Source organism: Tasmannia lanceolata, unplaced genomic scaffold, assembly GCF_043159265.1.
Source record: "Tasmannia lanceolata isolate RefF3 unplaced genomic scaffold, GAP_Taslan_0.1 ptg000004l, whole genome shotgun sequence".
Lineage (NCBI taxonomy): Eukaryota > Viridiplantae > Streptophyta > Magnoliopsida > Canellales > Winteraceae > Tasmannia > Tasmannia lanceolata.
The window spans coordinates 890,123-903,027 of NW_027518681.1; positions in this window are offsets into that span (position 1 = coordinate 890,123).

The following is a 12,905-nucleotide window of genomic DNA, read 5'->3' on the forward strand; positions in this document are numbered from 1 at the left end:
AACTAGCTGGGACAGTAATTGTTTTCAGCACGCATATGTCAATCCCTTCTTTTTTTATTTGTTTGCCTTATTTGCAAAGAATCATCCAACTTTGGATATTGACGTATAGCAGTTGTGATTCTTTGAGAAACTTAATATGAAAGTGTGAACAATGCTTAATAAAATCCGGAAATGAAATTAAGACCCACCACATGTCTCAATTGCAGGAGGAGAAGGTACAGAGTCGCATCCCTTGAACTCGAGAGGTCCCTACTAAGGTCCAAATCAGTGTTTCCAAATGCAGATTCACCAAAATGCGGCCAAAGCTATTCCTAGTCGATTCCGCACGGTGGGATTGAGTAATCTGTTGGCGCGAATGAAGTCAAAGAAATTTTGATTGATTTTGTAGCGCAAAATGTGGACTATGATAAGAATATGACCAAAGATAAAAGGAAGTCCACTTGGGCGAGTTAATGATGATGCGGGGGAGTTTTGAAACTTTGATCCAAACAAAAAGTCAACAACTAAGGTTGGCAACCATTCTCAGAAGGAAGAAGACACGTAAATGATAGATTTTAAAGTTTTACCCAAAAAATGCATTTCCCTGATTTTCAGAAGCCACGATTAGTTATTGAAGTATAAATGATTAAATAACACCAACTGTAACTTAAGCTTTTGGAGTAATCGGTTGTTTCACATGGTATCAAAGCAATTGCCTGCGAGTAGGTCTTGGGTTCAAAACCTAAGAACTCCTTGATATTAAACAAATCCACTTGCACAGCCAACCCAGAAAAGAGTGGCCACGCGTGGGGGAAGTATTGAAGTGTAAATGATTAGATAACACCAACTCTAACAGCTTAAGCTTTTGGGGTTTCATAATAGTTTCTCCATAAAATCCGAGTTTAGGAACTGCGATCTATAACTAAATGCGTTATTTTCTTTAATAACGAACTTATTATTTCGTTTTTAGGAGTCTTTTAAGCAGAAAATTAATAGGAAAACACTTTGAAAATGGGATTCCGTTTGGAAAAATGAAAACGGGACTGAAATGACCGTTGATTAGACCCTCTTCACTGTGTATTTATTGCTTTTATGGGGATTTGAACTCCCTCCATTTGTCTTTTATGGAAACTAGACATTAAATTTACTTAACTTGCCAAAATTCCCAATATATTACTTGTTGTAACCATGTTATCATGATGAACAATCAAAATTAGAATTGATTAAAATATATTGGTGAATCCACGAATTCTTTTTTCCAAACAAGTTTTCAAATGTGACTAGCTAGTGGTCAATTTGCAACCCAAAATCTATGCTAAGGAACTAATTGAAAAATTGGACATGATTAATTTCTAATTTTGCAGGATGGTAAGTAAGATTATATTTCAAACCTTTCTTCTTCATAGTTACAATACCAAGTTCTTAGATATTCAAAACAATGATATATCACAGGTTTGGACCAGCTGGTGACCCCAGGGGTGCAGGAATTGGAACCCCTGAAGCAGTAAGGCTTGTTTGGTCTTGCCATAGAGAGATCATATATGACATTTGTCCAAAACCAGAGCATTGGGAGATCCCACCATGCACCTAAATATTCATGAAGATCAAAACAAAGAGATAAACCTGCCAGTGAATTTTAGTATTTTACCATTTGATTGTTGTTGAATGAGTAAAGAAGATTAGATTAGATACTTATTTATCCGCATCGACGATATGATCTGTTGGAAAACTCTGTGAAGGTTTAATTTGTAACCTTCGGATGCCCTTTGGACGATGAAGGGCCCTGATCTTACAGTTGTGTTTTCTCTTGGAATTTTTTATTTATTGGCATTAATGGCATAAGAGACAAAGTGTTCGCACTCGGACGAATTGGGGGTGCTCTTCGGAGCTTCTCCACTCGTAATCAGGCACGGACCCATATATATTTCTGGTTATCCATTGCACAAGGGAATTTGTTTTAGGGTTCCATGGCCTATCCATGGATGGCGACTCTGAGTTTGTTTTAGTTACGTCATGGTTTGAGGATTCATCATTGGATCAAGAGGTATCTCATTTATCGCCAGTCGTGCTATGCTATGAGGGTGACGTCCATTTTGAGATTTCCTTGGTAGAGCTCTCCTTCACATGTGGAGATCTTGGAGGATTGCAGGGGGACTTATCCCTCGGCACTCTGTCCTCGGGATCGGAGTCCACAATCTTGTCCATCATTGTTTGGATCCTTTTGACTGTATTGGCTGTCTTAGTCCGTTGACATCCCTAAAGATAGGGTGACAAAGATAAAACTACGTGAAACAACCAATTACTCCAAAAGCTTAATTAGGTTGTTCGAGTTGACATTAATTAATCATTTATACTTCAATGTTCCCCCTCATGTGGCCAATCTTTTCTGCGGTTACCCTTAGACATGGTGTCCTTTTTTGGTTTGGCCTTACACGTTGATTTTTAATATCAAGGAGTTGTTTGGTTTAGAACTCATACCTGCCTTGAGCCAAATGCTCGGATACCATGTGAAAATTACTCCAAAAGCTCATGTTATTAGTCGCCCTTTTTTAATCATTTATACTTTTTTATTTTTTTTATAGGTAAGCTTGGGTTTGACATGGACCCCTACCAGAATTTACACTTCAACAAAAGATAGTGAAGGAGCGAGAGAATGGGAGAGAGACAAAGCGAAGGGAGAAAGCAAAACGTGGTTGAGAGAGAGAGAGAGAGAGAGAGAGAGAGAGAGAGAGAGTACTTAGAAGAGTATTTTAGTCTCTTCACCCTGAAAACTTGGTGTATCACTACTTTATTTAAAATTGTGGCTACTTTATGTAGTTTTGATAAAATTACTAGCAAGTAGTTGGTGCTACCATAGTTAGCAAAACTCCGTTTTAAATGCCATATTTATAAAAAAAAAAACACGTTTTATTGGTGTGGCGTTTAAAACTTTTACAACGAATAAAACTCCGTTTTTTTAGGCAAACGTTTTAAACACGTTTAAAATGCCTTTTAAACAAGTTTTTTTGGCCAACTTTCCAATTTACCCCCATGATATTTGTAAATGGCAAAATTCTAAACTCATTTTCATGTGTTTCCGTGTTTTTGGCTACATTTGTTTTTGAACCAGTTTCGTTTTAAACTCGAATTTTTGCCTTCCCGTATTTTTGCCAAATCAGGTTTTGCTAACTATGGGTGCTACCAAGTATGCTTTTTGTAGTTGGTTCTAATATATATCTTTCCTCTACAAAAAAAAAAGGGGGGGGGGGGGGATGAACTCACATCCTCTAGAACCTCGTCCCTTAAAAATTCTAAATCCATTTGTGAAACACATTTCCTTTGGGCATAGAGAGAGAGAGTTCACGTGCACATCTGCTTCCATCATGTCTGAATTCGTACACTATGATCGTAGAAATCCACACAACAACTAACTCTCTTGTTCCCATTACTAATAATGACCTCAAGTATAATACTATAATTCATTGATAATTTTAGAAAGTTGCCTTATTTCCCACCCACCGTAGGTGGCTTGGGTGGGAAGGCAAGAGGCAGAGATAGAAACCCTTTTATTTGGGTTTCTTGGAAACAACTAAAACGAGGAAGTGACTTTCTTCTTTGGAGAGTGGAAAAATCAAGAGAGGGAAAGAGAGAAAAAAGAAAAAGAGAAGTGAAGAGAGAGAGACAAAGGGAGAAGAAGAAGAATAGAGGGTTTTCTATCTGGGTTTTCTTCTTGGGGTATTCTCTTCGATTTCTCTTGGGGTTTTCTCTCGGGTTTTCTCTTGGGTACGATCTTAGGTTTGAGAAGCAAGGAAAGGGTTGCGGGTTTGTGGGTTTGTGATTAATCCATTGTAATCCTTGTATATTGTTTTTCTCATAGTGAAAGATCATGTTTTTTGCCCGTGGAGTAGGCTTTGCCGAACCACGTAAAATCTTGATGTTCATCTTGTGGCTTGATTTGCTTGTTTATTTTACTTTTCCGTTATATTTGTGCACGATCGGATCGGATTAGCCTGCGGATTTTCTCAACAAGTGGTATCAGAGCTCAGGAGGAGCGATCGTCGAGGCCGGGTGGAGTGATTGTGGGCATTGTAGTTGGATCGCGATTCGAGTGATTTTTGGGAGTAGAAAGATTGTCCAAGAAATATTCTCGTTCGAGGTGGAACGCTACACCGTGAAGAGCGGAGTAATATGAGATGGCGGTAAAATCAAGTTCTACTCAGTTCAACATCGACAGATTTGACGGAAAGGGAAGTTTCACCCTATGCAGATGAGGGTGAAGGACATCCTAGTTCAACAGGGCTTGTCTATGGGGTTGAAGGGAAAGGATGGGAAGCCGGAGAAGATGACGGATGCCGAGTGGGAAGACATTAAATCGAAGGCGGTCGGCACGATTCGACTATGTCTGGCAGATAGCGTTATGTTTAAAGTTATGGAAGAAGAAGATGCGCCTAAATTATGGGATAAGTTGGAAAAGCTTTATATGTCAAAAAGCTTGGCCAACCGGTTGTATCTGAAGTGGAAATTGTACGGGCTGAAGATGCAGGAAGGCGAGGATCTTCTGGAACACATTACGATGTTCAACGGGCTTGTGGATCAGCTCCACAAGGTAGAAGAAAAGTTGAAGGAAGAAGACAAGGCCCTTTTGCTTCTTACTTCTCTTCCTTATTCGTATGACAACTTGGTGACGACTTTATTGTATGGTAAGGATAAGATAAAGTTGGAGGAAGTCACGGCATCGCTCTTATCGAATGAGATGCGGAAGAAACCTGTTCTTGGTGTAAGTGAAGAACGAGGGTTGGTTGTTAATGGTGGGAATCAAAGAAGAAGGTCGTCTGACAGGGGATCAGGAAAAGGCAGGTCAAGATCCAGGGTCAGCGGAAAGGGTGTGCAATGTTACCATTGCAAGGAATATGACCACTAAGTGGGGATTGTCCAAAGCGAGCTGACCGGGTGGACAATGGTGCTACGAATGTTGTGGTAGCGGGAGAACAGAGCGAAGTGTTTGGAGACGTTCTCACAAGTTCCTCAGGTAATCACACTTCTCATGATGAGTGGATTCTAGATTCAGGTTGCTCTGTTCATGTATGCTCCAGGAGGGAATATTTTGATACGTTCCAGGAGACAATGGCTGGTGTAGTGTCCTTGGGTGACGGGTCCACTTGTGACGTCACGGGAGTTGGGACGGTGAAGATCAAGATGTTCGATGCAGTGGTTCGTACTTTGAGTGGTGTGGTGTATGTCCCACAGCTAAGGTGGCCGGTTGGACTCCAGGGGTTGCAGGTTTTCAGCTGCAGGTGGAGCCATGAAAATCACACGCGGCTGTATAGTTCTGATGAAGGGAGAGAAGTGCGGTGGATTATATCATCTGATTGGGGACACAGTGACTAGTGTTCCTAAGATCTCGATGGCTAGATGGAAACAAGGTAATGGCGTGCGCACGCATAGGGTCTCTTTCGCAGTTGGTGCAGAGACAGGTTTCCAGGTTGCAGACGATGGTGAGAGGATGATAGTACCTGCGTTGGGGAGGATGGATCGAGATCCCTCTCCAAGGTTGACTAGGTGAGTCAACGGGTTGGCAGCTAGACATGTGCATTGGACGTGTTGATCGAATCGGGAGGAGTCAGAACCAAGATGATTCGAGGGTGTGTAGCTGGTACTTTAGAAGGCCAATGGTGGTTTGCGGTAATAGTGAACCGGTGGAGACATCAACGGAAAATCTTCAGGTGGCTGGGAAATAAGCCAAGGTGGAGATTGTTAGAAAATTGTCTTATTTCCCACTCACCGTAGGTGGCTTGGGTGGGCAAGCAAGAGGCAAAGATAGAAACCCTCTTATTTGGGTTTCTTGGAAACAACTAAAAAGATGAAGTGGCTTTCTTCTTTGGAGAGTGGAAAAATCAAGAGAGGGAAAGAGAGAAAAAAGAAAAAGAGAAGTGAAGAGAGAGAGAGACAAAGGGAGAAGAAGAAGAATAGAGGGTTTTCTATCTGGGTTTTCTTCTTGGGGTATTCTCTTGGATTTCTCTTGGGGTTTTCTCTCGGATTTTCTCTTGGGAACGATCTAGGTTTGAGAAGCAAGGAAAGGGTTGCGGGTTTGTGGGTTTGTGGGTAATCCATTGTAATCCTTGTATATTGTTTTTCTCATGGAAGATCGTGTTTTTCGCCTGTGGAGTGGGCCTTGCCGAACCACGTAAAATCTTGGTGTTCATCTTGTGGCTTTATTTGCTTATTTATTTTTCTTTTCCGTTATATTTATGCACGATCGGATCGGATTGCCCGGCGGATTTTCTCAACAGAATATGAAGAATGAAAATAATTTGAGGGCGCTTGCACTATATGTGAGCTGCATCACATGTGGTGTCTGGCCAATAATTAGTAATTTGCTAGGCAATTTCGCAGAAAGCCATTTCGCGGCTGGCTTTTGCTTGTGCCAACAGCTACCTTTGATGAATTAAATGAACAAGACAAAATCTGCCAAATTATACAATCATAATGATTCATAATGCTTTGATTTGTAGAAATTTTTGTGCTGATGTTTTGTACCTTTTTGGACCGTTCATTTCATATGATATGTTATGAATGGCTGGGATGATCCAATGGATGAGATTTTTGGGCCATGACCAATCCGCAGTGTGCAACAAGAAATATATTTTAGTCTTTTCACCATTTTTTCTGGAGAATATTAGTTTTCCAAGTGAGAGAGGGGTAGATAGGCTGCGCGAGGGAGAGAATTGAGAGGGCAGGAGTGTGGAAATGGTGTAAATAGCTGAAAAATAGGAGAAGTAAAACTCAAGTTTGAATAGAGTTTTTATTTTCCCTGTTTTTAAATCACTTGTCACCCTCTCCTCAAGCATACCCACTCAATTCTCTCCCTTTCCCTCTCTCATCACTTGGTAAACTAATATTCCATGGAAAAACTTTCATGGTGGCCAAACATAGCCTTATAAAGTTTGGAAATTAAACTTGATAGTTAATTGGTGCTAGTATATATGATTTTGGTATTTGTCCTAATATATGTCTTTTTTCTATTAAAAGCAAAAAAGAAGAAATTAACTACTTTGAAACTGAAACCTGATAAATGTAAGGATGTTGTGGCAATAAAATCATCGTCCTTGTCCTGATGATCTCATATCCTCTAGAAGCTCATCCCTTAAAAAGTCTACAACAGTCTGTGAAACATATGAGACAGAGATAGGGAGAGAACGTGTAGAGCATGGCATGGAATGGAATGATGCGAAGAGATAAGGGTCTTGACTTGGATATGTCCTTTCATCATCTCTTTACTCGTACGCTATGATAACAGCAAAACCAGACACAACAACTAACTTTCACCAGCTCATTACTGATATCTTTCTCGATTTTGAATGTGAAAAAACCGTAAGATTGGGTTGTACATAGCAGCAGATTTTGTAACAGAAAATAAATGAATACTTATATATGAGTGGTAAATCGACCCCCGCAAAATGATAAATCGACTCCCCATGTATCTGTCTCTCTGTAACCCAGAGGAGAGAGAAAGACACATGGGGAGTCGATTTATCACTCCCCTACTTATAACTTGATGACCGGCCCAGTTGACCCAAAAAGAGGCCTCTACCATGTTTTAATAACTGCACAAACGTAACTTGTCTTCTTTTTTTTCTTTTCTTTTTAAATGGCTTATCACAGCTTTTTGGGTAGTGTAATAATAACCTTTGACAACTTTTTAAATAATAAATTACAAGATGAGTTAGTGCAATTATAAAAACATGGTAGTGCCAAAATCAATTGCCTATAATTTATGACTTTCTATAGGATAGGATGTTCCTGTTCTTGTAAGGTTCCATTTCGAAAGTGGATCAAAATTTACACTTAAAATGGGGCATAAAATTAGTTTTATGCCCATTTTAGGTCGGCAGAAACAGAGCCGTTGTTTCTTATAACGTAAAAAGGGCGTAAAACAAATTTTATGCTAAATTTTGGGAAATGATATCTGCGCCAAGTTTTTCAAGAACCGTAACATCCTCTGAAATCCCTTTAAATACTACACGACAAACAAGTGGAGCGCTTCTTTATTGAAACACCTTGGCGCAGATATCATTTCCCTTAATTTTTCATTTATTAATAGGTGTAAAAAAATTAACACCTATTTTTCGTTGAAAGAAACAGACCTGAGAAAAAATTTGGGCAGGCAAAAGAACATGTGTGAACCAGTTCTAACCTTTCAATTTGCGAGAGGTTAATGGATGATGAGAAAACATGTAGGGAAACAATGGTCTAAATTCACTATAAAAAGCCTACCTAAATTGGAAGCTTAGAACCATATCCATTGTGAGTAGATGAGAAAATAGTAGGGAAACAATGGTATAAATTCACTTTAAAAACCTACCTAAATTGGAAACTTAGACCCATCCATTGTGAGTAGATTTTCATGCATGGTTATCCATTATTTTAGTAAAAACATCCATCTAGGGTTCAATAAAAATGCAAACAAAAACAATAAATCAAATGAAAATAATAATTGAGAAAAACTAAGAGATTTAGGTGTTTCGTAATGTTTTGTGACTACATTTTACATTCACAAAAGACAATCTAAGAGCTTTCACTATATGCGAAGATTATATGTACAAGTTTTTATGATCTAAAAACAATACCTTGTATAAAATCCCAAAATTATGTAATTTTTATATTCACAAAAAAATCACTATTCTGTGCTTTGAGGGTGCAGCCTTGGATCAACCAAAAATTTGAGAAATTTGGGAACAGGTACTGATGATGAATTTAAACAAGTGACGATCATTATGGATAACTTTAGGCCGTGTTTGGATTGCAAGAATTTTCTTGAAAAGTTTGGAAAGGAATAATATTTTTAAAGGTTCCTAAAAAATGATAATTTGAGCCAACCCTATTCAATTATATTTAGAGGGCCCTTCAATGGGAGATGATATTTTCACTCCCCCTGCATTACGTGCACGCTCCCCTTATAAGGTGATTTGACGTGAAAAGTGGGCAACTTTAATGCTTCTTGACATCAAATCACGCAATAAGGGGGGGCACATGCGTAATGCAGGGGGTGAAAATGATATTTGTTGAGTTGGTGATACAAAATCACCAGTTCTATTTCATTCTTGGAGTGGGTCCCACTTGGCCCCTTTTAAGTGGGATGTGTTTTCTCTCTATATATAGGGTTTGTATATGGAAGAGAGGGCTTGAAGAAGGTTAGGGCAAGACAAGAAGGTTTTCTCTTGTGGGCCTAGGAGTGCTTTTGTGGTGAAGAAAATGCAAGGTTCTTCTTCTTGAGGAGAAAGCTAGGGCAAGGCATGAGGGTTTTTCTCTTAGGGGTTCTAGGAGAGCTTTTGTGGTGAAGCAAATGCAAGGTTTTTCTTATACTCAAGAGAAGGTTTTGGGCAAAATGAGGGGTTTTCTCTTGGGCTTTTGGAAGGCTTTTTGTGGTGAAGCAAAAATGGGTTTCTCCTCATTTTCTTGTTTATTCAAGGTGTATTCTTCTTCTTCCATCTTCTTTTCCATTCGATTTTCTCTATTGTATAGAACAAGCATTGTGTTGGAGGATTTTCCAACTACTTCTTGAAGGAGGGTTTTTCCATATACTCGGTGTAGAGACTTGGAGGTAATTTTGTGGCTATATAGAAGGTTGGAGAGAAGGGTTTTATCGGTGGATTTTACACTTGGAGGTAACATTAATGTACTATTTTAGTTCTAAATAGTGGATTGTGTGTTGCATTGTCCGTGCAGTAGCCCATTATGGTGGACCACGTATATTTTTGACTTCTTGTGGCTGCTTATGATTTACTCCCTTTGGTAGTTGTGGCTTGTTGGCATATTTTCTCCATCTTGTTTGTACAAGATCTTGGGTATTTCCATGTGTTTGCTTGTAGAAGTTGGCAGATGTTATTACAGTGGGTTTTGTCCACAACAATATCCCTCTAGACTAACTATAACATATCAGTTCGCTTTAAATTGTGGAAAGAACAAATTTTCCCATGAAAAAAAAATTCTGTCAAAATATTTTTCTTGCAATCCAAACAGGGCCTTATCTCTAAATTGTGTATGTTATAAAGAAAATCTCATAAAATCAAAGTGATTTTGTCGTAAATATTTATGTGGATGTATCCATGTGGACGTATCCATCATGAAAATATTATTTGTAAATCACTTTAAAGATTTGAAATAAATATACAATCTTTTATAAATATGGGTGGATTTTAGAAATCTAAATCATGGCAGATTTAAAAGTTCAGAATGGACACAAGTCTAGTGAAAATTTGGTAAAAACACATGTTCAAATGGCTCCCCCATCCTATGAGGCACAATCGATGAGTACTTGGAAGACAGTGCGAGAAAAGAAGAGAAGGCTAAGTTGCCCAAGTTTGAATACCTAGTCTTCTTTTATTAACATGCTTCATTTTAAATGGTAACTAGCTGGGACAGTATTTGTTTTCAGCACGCATATGTCAATCCCTTCTTTTTTTATTTGTTTGCCTTATTTGCAAAGAATCATCCAACTTTGGATATTGACGTATAGCAGTTGTGATTCTTTGAGAAACTTAATATGAAAGTGTGAACAATGCTTAATAAAATTCTGAAATGAAATCAAGACCCACCACATGTCTCAATTGCAGGAGGAGAAGGTACAGAGTCGCATCCCTTGAACTCGTGAGGTCGCTACTAAGGTCCAAATCAGTGTTTCCAAATGCAGATTCGCCAAAGAGAAAAGGATTCCTAAGGGTGCCCTCATATAGCTTATATGAGGTGGCTCTTTCAAAACATAAGGGCCCCACATTGTTAGGATGATCCGAAGCATTCATTTGAAAGGCCACATCATAGATATGGTGTGTACAAAAAATCAGCTCCATTGGATCATCCTAACACCTCCAAAAGTAGGGGCAAAAATGGATAGACACATTTTGTCCACAAATCTGCCCATTTTTGCCCCCACTTTTGGAGGGGTTAGGATGATCCAATGGAGCTGATTTTTTGTACACACCCTATCTATGATGTGGCCTTTCAAATGAATGCTTCAGATCATCCTAACAATGTGGGCCCCCTATGTTTTGAAAGAGCCACCGCAGCTAAGCTTATATGAGGGCACCCGCAGGAACTGTATTCTCTTCGCCAAAATGCGGCCAAAGCAATTCCTAGTCGATTCAGCACGGTGGGATTGAGTATTCTGTTGGCGTGAATGAAGTCAAAGAAATTTTGATTGATTTTGTAGCGCAAAATGTGGACTATGATAAGAATATGACCAAAGATAAAAAGGAAGTCGACTTGGGTGAGTTAATGATGATGCGGGGGAGTTTTGAAACTTTGATCCAAACAAAAAGTCAACAACTAAGGTTGGCAACCATTCTCAGAAGGAAGAAGACATGTAAATGATTGACTTTAAAGTTTTACCCAAAAAATGCATTTACTTGAATCGTTATTGAAGTATAAATGATTAAATAACACCAACTCTAACCTAAGCTTTTGGAGTAATCGGTTGTTTCACATGGTATCAAAGCAATTGCCTGCGAGTAGGTCTTGGGTTCAAAACCTAAGAACTCCTTGATATTAAACAAATCCACTTGCACAGCCAACCAAGAAAAGAGTGGCCACGCGTGGGGGCAGTATTGAAGTGTAAATGATTAGATAACACCAACTCTAACAGCTTAAGCTTTTGGGGTTTCATAATAGTTTCTCCATAAAATCCAAGTTTAGGAACTGCGATCTATAACTAAATGCGTTATTTTCTTTAATAACGAACTTATTATTTCGTTTTTAGGAGTCTTTTAAGCAGAAAATTAATAGGAAAACACTTTGAAAATGGGATTCCGTTTGGAAAAATGAAAACGGGACTGAAATGACCGTTGATTAGACCCTTTTCAATGTGTATTTATTGCTTTTATGGGGATTTGAACTCCCTCCATCTGTCTTTTATGGAAACCAGACATTAAATTTACTTAACTTGCCAAAATTCCCAATATATCACTTGTTGTAACCATGTTATCATGATGAACAATCAAAATTAGAATTGATTAAATTATATTGGTGAATCCACGAATTCTTTTTTCCAAACATAGCCAAATCTGAGACTCGGTACCCATGTCATTTTCCGACAGTCGTACCCGAACTCATGCAATATAGCTAATCGTTATTTATAAGAACCCTTCAGTCACAAGTTTTCAAATGTGACTAGCTAGCGGTCAATTTGCAACCCAAAATCTATGCTAAGGAACTAATTGAAAATTTGGACATGATTAATTTCTAATTTTGCAGGATGGTAAGTAAGATTATATTTCAAACCTTTCCTCTTCATAGTTACAATACCAAGTTCTTAGATATTCAAAACAATGATATATCACAGGTTTGGACCAGCTGGTGACCCCAGGGGTGCAGGAATTGGAACCCCTGAAGCAGTAAGGCTTGTTTGGTCTTGCCATAGAGAGATCATATATGACATTGGTCCAAAACCAGAGCATTGGGAGATCCCACCATGCACCTAAATATTCATGAAGATCAAAACAAAGAGATAAACCTGCCAGTGAATTTTAGTATTTTACCATTTGATTGTTGTTGAATGAGTAAAGAAGATTAGATTAGATACTTATTTATCCGCATCGACGATATGATCTGTTGGAAAACTCTGTGAAGGTTTAATTTGTAACCTTCGGATGCCCTTTGGACGATGAAGGGCCCTGATCTTACAGTTGTGTTTTCTCTTGAAATTTTTTATTTATTGGCATTAATGACGTAAGAGACCAAGTGTTCGTACTCGGATGAATTGGGGGTACTCTTCAGACCTTCTCCATTCGTAATCAGGCATGGACCCATATATATTTCTGGTTATCCATTGCACAGAGGATTTGTTTTAGGGTTCCATGGCCTATCCATGGATGGCGACTCTGAGTTTGTTTTAGGTACGTCATGATTTGAGGATTCATCCTTGGATCAAGAGGTATCTCATTTATCGTCACTCG